The sequence below is a fragment of the Heterocephalus glaber genome, unplaced genomic scaffold, assembly GCF_053883595.1.
Source record: "Heterocephalus glaber isolate CG9 unplaced genomic scaffold, H.glaber_assembly_v1.0 deba00001509, whole genome shotgun sequence".
In the NCBI taxonomy this organism is placed as follows: Eukaryota; Metazoa; Chordata; class Mammalia; order Rodentia; family Bathyergidae; genus Heterocephalus; species Heterocephalus glaber.
This window is the reverse complement of record NW_028258325.1, coordinates 25,080,678-25,090,888: the sequence shown is the minus strand read 5'-3', so window position 1 is coordinate 25,090,888 and position 10,211 is coordinate 25,080,678. Positions and strand designations below refer to the sequence as shown.

Below are 10,211 nucleotides of genomic sequence, written 5' to 3'. Positions count from 1 at the left end.
AAATGTAACAGTACAGGCAAGAGAAATATGTTAACCTATTATGGTCTCTGCCAAATTTCTTAAAATGTTATAATTTGTATATTTTTCTGTGATTATGAGGAACAATCTTGGAGTTTTCTATGCAACCTTAAGAAAATCATTTAGTCTCATTACACCGCCTCTTCTCTGTTTGTAAAAATAAGTACAATGCAACACTTACTGAGTAGTTGTGAAGATGAAAATAATCAGAGTAGTTTTCTGGATTTATAAATGTAAAGCACTTAAAACTTGTAATTAGAAGAAATATTGTGTTTTATAAAGAAAAAAGAAAATTCACAGTGCCTGAAAGACATGAAATGATATTTCTATTTAAAGTTAATCTTCCTATTTCAATTCCATTTTCAATCTCTATGTCATCAAAAGAAGCTAAAGGGAGACTATGTAAATTTCTAGTTTTTTCACAGGAAATTTGATAAAAATATGAGGACACTAAAGAAAATAGTTCCTCTATTCAGTATAGAGCAAAGCCATTTTTGAGGTTAAAAAGTGCCACAACAGATTATCAATTGATTATGATTAAAATAAAACCTTTTAAATATATTTAAAGTTTACTGGAGATATACTCTAAGTTCTTTGATTAAGAAGTAAAATACATTATACACAAGGTTTGGTACACTCATTAGTCACACAGAATGTTATCATACAGACAAATATAATAAATATGGGATGCTGCAGGTTGAAATATGACCAAAGGAGGAGAACTAATGGAAAATTTTTCCTGGTAAAAAAAGCATGATTTTGAGAATTTGAAAATATTTTTCTATTTTCCTAAACTCTAAAGAGAGAATTTATAGACAAATATTCATCTATATATATGTAAATATATAATCATACATATTTATATATATTAGAAACAGAGCTCAAAGAAACTGAAACTATCTTTTTGGGGAAACTTTTATTTTACTGCAATAGCTGTGAAAACTAAGGCCAAGAGTCATTACCTGATATACACACCTCTAAAGCTGGGAGTAAGTCTAAGATACAAATTTGTTGATATAGAAGTCAAGATTTTTTATTATCCTGAATTAAACACATCTCTTTTTTTAAAGGATTTTGTATCAATTTCATCATAAGCAGTTCAAGGCCAGTTGCATAGATTTGAGCAAACATCAAATCATGAAAACATTTCAGTAATTAAGAGATATAAGCCCCAATAGTCTAGGAGACAGAGGCAGAAGAATTGCATGTTTAACCTCAGCTTAGGCAACTCAGCAACTTAGTGAGAACCTGTGTAAAAAAAAAAAAAATTTAAATTAAAATTTGGAGTTTCAGATAAAAGCAAAGACTCTGGATTCAATTCTCAAAACTATAAAATAAAGGAGCTAATATTAAAGAAACTGTTAAAGAAAAGAAAAGAACCAATAGAAGTTATGCTTGATATTTTTTCCTGTTTTTAATTCAATCCAAAGAACACACACACAGGTCTAAAGTATCAACATCTCTCTCTCTCTCTCTCTCTCTCTCTCTCTCTCTCTCTCTCTCTCTCTCTCTCTCTCTCTCCTTTCTCCTCTTTTTCTCCCTCTCCCTCTTTCCCTTCTCCATCTCTTTTTCTCTTATAAAGGGTATCAATAATATTTATAAATGTTTGTAATTCTTTTAACAGTCTTCAAACTTGAAGTTTATTATTCAAGGCAAAAATACTAAAAAGTGATAAAATTGTGACAAAATATATTGTCTGTTGCCTTTCCAGTAGGAATATGTCAATATTTCACTCAATAGATTGACTGGAATGTACATTTGCTCTTGTCACTTTTAAATGTCAAAACTAAAAAGACAGCCATTGGTTCTTTCTTTAAGCAGAAATAACCCTTCTAATCATGGTTTCTAACCTCGGGCGAGGTGGAGCTCTGAAGCAGGGCAATGATAGTAGTTATAAAAGCAAACATCCTATAAGCCACTTCAGGGGATACATGTTTCTTCTAAGGCTTCACTCTGACAAAATTGTCCCCATTTTGTGCATCTTGCATCTCCCTATAAAATTCCTCTACCAGGATTTGTCTTTATTTGACCTCAAGCCTCAGTCTGTGCAAACAGCTATACCTCTAGGACTATTTGTCCAAAAATATCAGCGACAACTCTTTAATATCACAATATCCTGAGACAAGGAAACCACTGAGGTCAATAGGAGGCTGATCAAAACATTTAAAAAGAAGTAAAGATGAGAGTTAAATCTTTAGGGGGTCAGAAATCTCCAACATATTTCTAGGTATCTAGGTAGGCAAAATCAGTGGGATGTCATATTCAATGTACTGAAAGAAAAAGATTTCCATTCAAAAATTCTCTATTTCTTAAAATTATTATTTACAAAGAAGGATAAATTAAAATATTCTGAGATTAAACAATCTGAATGTATTCATCTCTAGTACAATAATTACAAGAAAGGGTAATGGTAGCCCATCGGGCTGAAAAAGAAGAACACAATATAATATATATTATAACACTATATCTATAACTCAACCATAAATAAGGACAGATTTGGGGTTTTTTGGAAAATAAATGGATCCAGAAACTATATAATAAGTGAAATAAATCAGACAGAGAAGGTTAAATAACACATGGTTCTACTCATAGGAGAAACTCAAAATATAAATAATTTAAGGAAAAAATCCACTAGGTATTAGCTAATTTCTACATGAAATAGTAAAATAAATCACTAAAGGTAACTACAGAGAAAAATTTGAAAGGTGATATAATTATTTGTGTTTCATATTTCCACTTTTTGATTTAAAAAACTGGATGAAACAATAATTAAGAAACTCCATTGATTGGTAAAAGGTGTATAAAAATGTGAGTTGTATTACAATAATACATCTCATACTTCCCTATTTAAAAATTCATTCCAAAGCTCTGATAATGAACACATTGCATTGTAGAACTTGCATGATTGATGATAGATTTATAAATCAATGGATTCGAATTGAGAGTACAGAAAAAGCCTAACATATGTTTTTGTCAATTTAATTTCAATGAAAATATCTAAACAATCCCTAAAAGCAAAAATAGTCTTTTCAACAAATGGTGCCTGGGACTACTAAACATACACTAACAAATATGTAAAGTGAAACATGTCCTTCACATCATACATAAAAGTCAGTGAGAGGGCCAGGGAGTTAGCTCAGTGATACCATGCCTGCCTCACAAGTGCAAGGTCCTGAGCTTCATTCCCTGTACAAAAAAAAAAAAAAAAAAAAAAAAAAAAAAAATTCAGTGAGGGCTGCAGTTGTAGCTGAGAGGCAGAGCATGTGCCTATTATACATAAGGCCTGGGGTTTGATACCCAGGACAAAAACAAAAACCTCAAAATGAATAAAAACTTAAGGCCCTGGGACATGATACCCTTGCACGGAGGGCCCAGCACTGCCCTCCAATGCCTTGGCAGTGTTCTGCAGAAGGCTGTGCCCCTACACTACTGTGTGGGCCCAGCAGGTATCTGCATCCACACTACAGAGGCCCCCAGGGTCATAAAGGACATGGTTATGAGCTCTAGAATATAGAGCAGAAGTGAACAATAGAGAGGGCCTCTCTGAACCTCCTTGATGAAAATTGAACCCTACTGGGAAAGAGAAGAAAATCTCTTCAATAAAGGCACACTGGACCATTGTGGTTGGTAAGTTGGTGGGATCAGCACCTCCCATCAGAACCCCGACTTGCTTTGGGTGGAGGGCTGCTGAAACCTGCAGTAGAACCTTGCAGAATTCAATACTGCTGGAGGTCAGGGAGCTCAACTTGGGCCTTGCAGCCAGAAATCAGCCTGAATTTCAGTGAACTATGACTGGCTTGCTGAAACTAATTGACTTAGATCTGCACACTGCTGCCCATGTTGTTTATTGTTACAGAAGAGACATTGAAAGAGGCTCACCCTTTTTTTCTTCATCTTTTTATCTTTCCCTTTTCTGGTTCTTCATTTCTCTCCCTTTTTGTTCTCGTTCCTGTCCTATTTTTGATTTTTTTCAATCTTTTTCCTTCTCTAAGTTGTAATTATTTTTATAGGAAGGTGAATACAGCTTCTAGACTCCTTATTGCTACTAGGTTGTTCTCTTCTTTTCTCTGTTCCTTCACTCTTTTCCTCTTGTCTTCAACAGTTTCTCAAAGTTTGTGTAATCTTCCTGTTTCCTCTAACCTCACTTCTAACATTTCCCTCTCCTTCTATCTCTCTATTCCTCCTTCTGCAACTCCTTCTAGCTCCTCATCCCTAAGGTAAATCTACTATTTTGAAGGATTTAGTTACTACACAAATATTTTGGGCTCATTTTCAATTTTGATCTAGTTCATTTGGGTACAGGTGACAGATTAATAACAACCACAAATTGTCATTTTCTAAGCTGTGTTTGATGCTGTTATTGATACTGATTGTATTACTTGGGCTAAGTTGTCATGATTGATCTAATCAGTTATCCTTCCTTGTATACTGAAAACAATACTGCCTAAGAGTCATTAGAGACTCAAAACATAAAGGTCAGCTATACCTGGAAAATATCTCTGAGAAGTAATTATTCCATAAAGGTTCTACATACTGGCAATAAAGATACCCACAATAAGCAATATTGAAGTATCAACCAAAAACAGTACCAACAACAAAATTAGAAATGAAAAGACACATAAACAAGTTACAAACCCAGACTTCCAGTTCACCAAAGGCAAATTCTGTGGGCAACAAAGTGGAAAAATATGATAATCAACCACCTGGACATCCTGAACTGATAGCACATGGAGTAACAAAACAGATGAATGAGGCTCTAGAAAAATTCAACATAAAACAATTTCGCAGATAAACACAGAGAGGGTGACCAGAATGAAAGACATAATTAGAGACTCTAGAACAGAAACAGATAAAAAAAATAGATGAGCTCAGGACCATGATGGAAGACATGAATGCCCAACCTAGGAAAGAAATGGAAACCATGAAGGGACAACAAAGGAAAGAAATGGAATGCATGAAACAGATTCAAACAGATATCCAGGAGAATAAAAACTCTGTTGAAAGTATTCGCAGCAGAAAGAGCCAATGTGAAGACAGAATATCAGATATAGACGCTAAGATTGCTGTTAGTGACCATGAAAAGAGACATTTCTTGAAAATAGTAAGGAATCATGAGAAAATGATCCAACAGCTGCTAGATGATTTAAAGAAGAGGAACTTAAGACTGATAGCAGTCTGTAAAAAGGCAGGAGAAAGTACAAATGACATAAAAAAATTGTTCACAGAAGTAATGGCAGAAAACTTCCCAAGCAAAAGAAAATAATTTGACATACAGATAAGTGAGGCATATAGGACTCCAACAAGCCATGATCAAAAAAATCCACACCTAGACATACAATAATCAAGATCCCAGAAACCCAAAAGAAGGACAAAATCCTACAAGCAGTTAGAGAAAAGAAACAAATCACATACAAAGGAAAGCCCATCAGAATCACAGCAGACTTTTCAACCTAAATCCTCAAGTCAAGAGAGCCTGAAATGAAGTATTTCAAGCCCTAAAAGAAAAAAAGCTTCCAACCTAGATTGATGTATCCTGCAAAACTATCTTTCAAAATTGATGGGGAATTAAGATACTTCCATGTCAAGGAACACCTGAGCATTTTTATGAATACCAAACCACCACTGCAAAAAATTCTAAACAATATCCTAGATCTGTCTAATGAAGAAAGTAAAAGACTTTACATTGAGAACTATAGCACTCTGAAAAAAAGAGATCAAAGAGGATATAAGAAAATGGAAAGACATCCTTTGTTCCTGGGTAGGAAGAACAAATATAGTGAATATATTTTTCACCTTTTTTTTTTTTTTAAAGTTAAAAATTCCTTAACTTTTTATTCCTGGTACCACTACCACAATTTACAGGCCAATATACCTGATGTAATGAAAAGAAAAAGAAAAAGATAAAGCTACAAGAGATAAAAGACCTCAGAAATGTACATCTAAGTGACACTACATTGCATTAATCAATAGCTGCACTTTTTGCAAACTGTGGCTATGACAGTCCTGAACCAGAAGGGTTTCCTGTTTAAGCTGCAGTAACTTTTCTGACTATGGATCATCATTCCTTCTGTGGCAGATTTTTACAGTTCCGCTAATGCATTTGGGACGACTGTCTCAAAGTAACCTGCAGCTTTCTTGACAACTACGCAGTCTCTCTCCTGCTAAGAAATGTAGCCCTTTTCTGTTGTTTTTTTAAAACCTTCTGCTACCATATCCACCACTTCCACCACCAGATCCATAACCACCACCATAAGGACTACCAGAGCTTCTTCCACCAAAACTGCCCCCTTTCATGGGTCCGTAATTTGATTGCTGTTGACCTCTAAATTTCCAAAGTCATTATAGTTTCCACCACCACCATAGTCACCACCACCAAAATTTCCTCCTTCACTGTAACCATCACATCCTCCTCCTCCACCATATCCACCACCCTGATTTCTATATCCTGGTCCACCACCACCATAGCCTCCTCTACTACTGTAACCAAGACCACCGCCATAGTTTCCACCATCACCTCCAAATCCATTATATCCACCATTACCTCCTCTGTAACTACCTCTGCTGCCACCACCTCCACCACCATAGTGGTTCCACCAAAGTTTCCACCACAGCCAAAATTCCCTCCACCACCTCCAAAGTTTCTTCCACTACCCATAAAGTTGCCAGATCCACCTCCATGACCTCTTCGTGATCCAGCAGACTGCATTTCCTGTTTAGAAAGGGCCTTTTTCACTTCACAATTATGCCCATTAATAGTGTGGTATTTCTAAACAACAATTTTATCAACTGTGTCATGATCATCAAAAGTTACAAAAGCAAATCCTCTCTTTTTCCCACTCTGCCTATCTTCCATAACTTCTATGGTTTCAATCTTGACATACTTTTCAAAGTAGTCTCTCAAATTATATTCTTCTGTATCTTCTTTTGTACCACCAACAAAGATTTTCTTCACTATTAGATGGGCACCAGGCTTTACTGAATCCTCTCTAGAAACAGCTCTCTTTGGTTCCACTTTCACCATGCACTAAACTAAATCAAAGTGGGTTAAAGATCTAAATATTAAAACAGAAACACTAAACTTAGTGGATGATAAGTTAGGTAGAACTCTCAAAGACATTGGCATAGGAAAGAACTTTATGAACAAATCTTCAGTGGTACAGGAAATAGCACAAAACATCAACAACTGGGAGCTCATGCTATTTAAAAGTTTCTGTACTCCAAGAGAAACCAACAACAGAGCTAAGAGACAACCTATAATGTGATAAAAAATTTTTACCAGCTGTTCCTCAGAAAAAGGTCTACTATCTAGAATATATAAAGAACTCATAAAAATCAGACCCCCCCCCAAATATAAAGACCCAATTCAAAAATGGGCATCTGAAATGTATAGACATTTCTCAGACAAAGAAGTAAAAGCAGCAAATAAACATATGAAAAAATATTTAACATCATTTGTCCTTGAAGAGATACTGCTATCAAAAAATCAACCAATAACAAATGCAGCTGGGGTTGTAGGGAGAAAGGAACCCTTCTTCATTGTTGGTGGGAGTGCAAACTGGTACAACCAGTGCAAACCAGTGCAACCAGAAATCAATATGGAGATACCTCAAACAACTAGGATTGGAAGTCCCATTTGACCCAGCTATTCTTCTGCTGGGTGTGTTCCCAAAAGAATTAAAAGAATCTACCACAGTGATATATGCACACCCATGTTTATAGCAGCACGGTTTGTAATAGCTAAAACTTGGAAACAGCCCAATTGCCTATCAACTGGAGACTGGATAAAGAAGATGTGTGTTGTTTTGTTTGTTTGTTTGTTTTATAAAATGGAGCACTACTCAGTCATCAAGAACAAGAAACTAGAGACATTTATAGTTAAATGTATGCACATTGAGGCCATACTCTTAAGTAAAATAAATAGGACACACATGTGCAAATACCAAATAGTTTCCCCTGGTGTGAAAAACTAAAAGTGTAAACAAGGATCAAAATGTATAATTGATATTATGAAATAGGTAGAAAAGGTCTAAAGGAGTAGGGCAAGTGGGAGGAGTAGGGGAAAGAGAAGGAGGGAAAAGAAAAAATACTAGAAAAAGAAAAAAATGGAAACAAAGTCTTGTAAATAGGGAAGGGAGGAGGGGGTGAAGGGAGAGCAGGGGAATGGGGAAAAAATAAGAACTAAAATACTACATGTAAAGGTATAGGATCACAAAGATGAATGTAACTGTATTGTATACCTAAAATGTACCAATAAACTTAATGAAAAATATTAAATGTATATTTTTGCTGCCTCTGTGTAATGAATGATTTCATATATATGATACTAATAGCAGAAATCAAAAAAGAAAGACAATAGAAAAGTTTCATTTCACATTACAAATTTTGATTGAAAGAAAGTCATCAAGAACTGAAACAACCATCAACAAAAATATTTATAATCATCTGTTTAATAAAGGATTGATTTTCAGGACACATAAAGCCTAAATTTCATAATATAAGGCAACCTGATTTAAATTTTTGCAAATATTTGTACAGACTTTGGTTCAAAAATATGTGCCCTACATCGCTCATCATTAGGTAAAGCCAAATCAAATGGTAAGAACGTGGAGAAATAACAACTCTCAAACACCACTATAGGAATGCAAAATAGTGTAGATAGTATAAATATATTGGATAACTATTTCTCCAGCAGGTCAATAACTACTCTATAACCCAGCAATCCCATTGTTAGTATATAATGGAGAAAAATGAAAGAATGACTTCACATAAACTTATATATTAGGGTTCATAGTGGTAACAGTATGTATTATAGCCAAAAAGTGGATAAATTTAAATGTCCATCAAATAATAAATAAATAATAAATATGTTATAACCATACAAAACTTATGGAACCAAAAAGAAAAGAAGTACTGGTACTTACTAGAATGTGAATGAACATTGAAAATATCATGTTAAATAAATGAAACTATTTGTAACAGACCACATATTGCCAGATTTATATGATGTGTTTAGAATAGGCAAATCCAAAAAAAAAAAAAAAAAGAGATCCCTGATTTTGAGAGAGTGAGGATAGGAGTGAGAATAGGATTATGTATAAATGGGATTTTTTGCTTAATGAAAATATTTTAAAATCAGTGAAAACAATGGCACTGAATTGTATTCCTCAAACAGATAAACTTCATGGCATGTGAATTATATGTGAATATATGTGAATAAATGTATCCATATGAATGATATCTAAATCAGGTTTTTTATTTATAAAGCATTTATTAATAAATTACATTGTTATAATTTGTTATAATCATTATTTTTTATAATTATGTTATATTTATTATAATTACAACATTATATATTATTATAATTTATTATAAATCTCAAAACAAGCCCCACATGATCATTGAGTCTTTGCTATTCATAGTAAAATTCTACTTTGGCTTACAAGAAGATTAATGTAAACCCCATTGATATCTTGTCAGTACCAAACAATTTATCATGTGAAATATTCACAGTTATTTGTGTATATGGTTCTAAACTCCTCAAAAATTATTAGCACTTGACATATAACAGTTTTCCACATAATGTTATTATTAATGGGAGATAAAATAGACAGAGAGAGAGTCAGAGAGCAGGGAGAAATATAAGCACCGTGAATAAAATCTTACCTTGTTTTCTTTACCAGGCAAGTCAAACATTACAGCAATGGATTAAAAATGCTACTCTAACATTTTGATTAAATAGATAAGTTTTTTTTTTTTATCAACTGTCTAGTATGGACTGGCAAACTTGAAGTAGAGTAAGTTACCTTTACGTAAATACATTTTATTGTCTGTCTCGACAAGCATTTTCATTAAATGTTCTGAACATTGGTCACTGTTTAAAAGATAATTAATTTCTTTTGCAACTCAGTTTTTCTCATTTTGTCTTTTCTCTCTCTTTTCCTCTACTACATCTATACATATGGAAATGGACAGTTGAAAAACAACCATAATTTTGCCATTTATTATAATTGGAATAATTATTATTCTCTGCCCTATAGTCTTCTCATCCTCAAGGCTTAGCCTAAATTCTCTCTGACTTGAATCTCCTTTCTCAGCCCCATTCCCAGATTAATCCACTGCTGTCTTCTTTACATTGACACTATTAGTAGTGAGTTGGAGCCAGCATAAACCCACTGGGGAGAGCTGATTGTAAA

General features: G+C 34.0%; 1 pseudogene; it reads right to left on the bottom strand.

Annotated features, from left to right (window-relative positions):
- Window positions 1-5,943: 5,943 nt before the first annotated feature.
- LOC101707570 (heterogeneous nuclear ribonucleoproteins A2/B1 pseudogene) lies at window positions 5,944-7,039 on the bottom strand (annotated as a pseudogene).
- Between the last annotated feature and the right edge of the window lie 3,172 nt (window positions 7,040-10,211).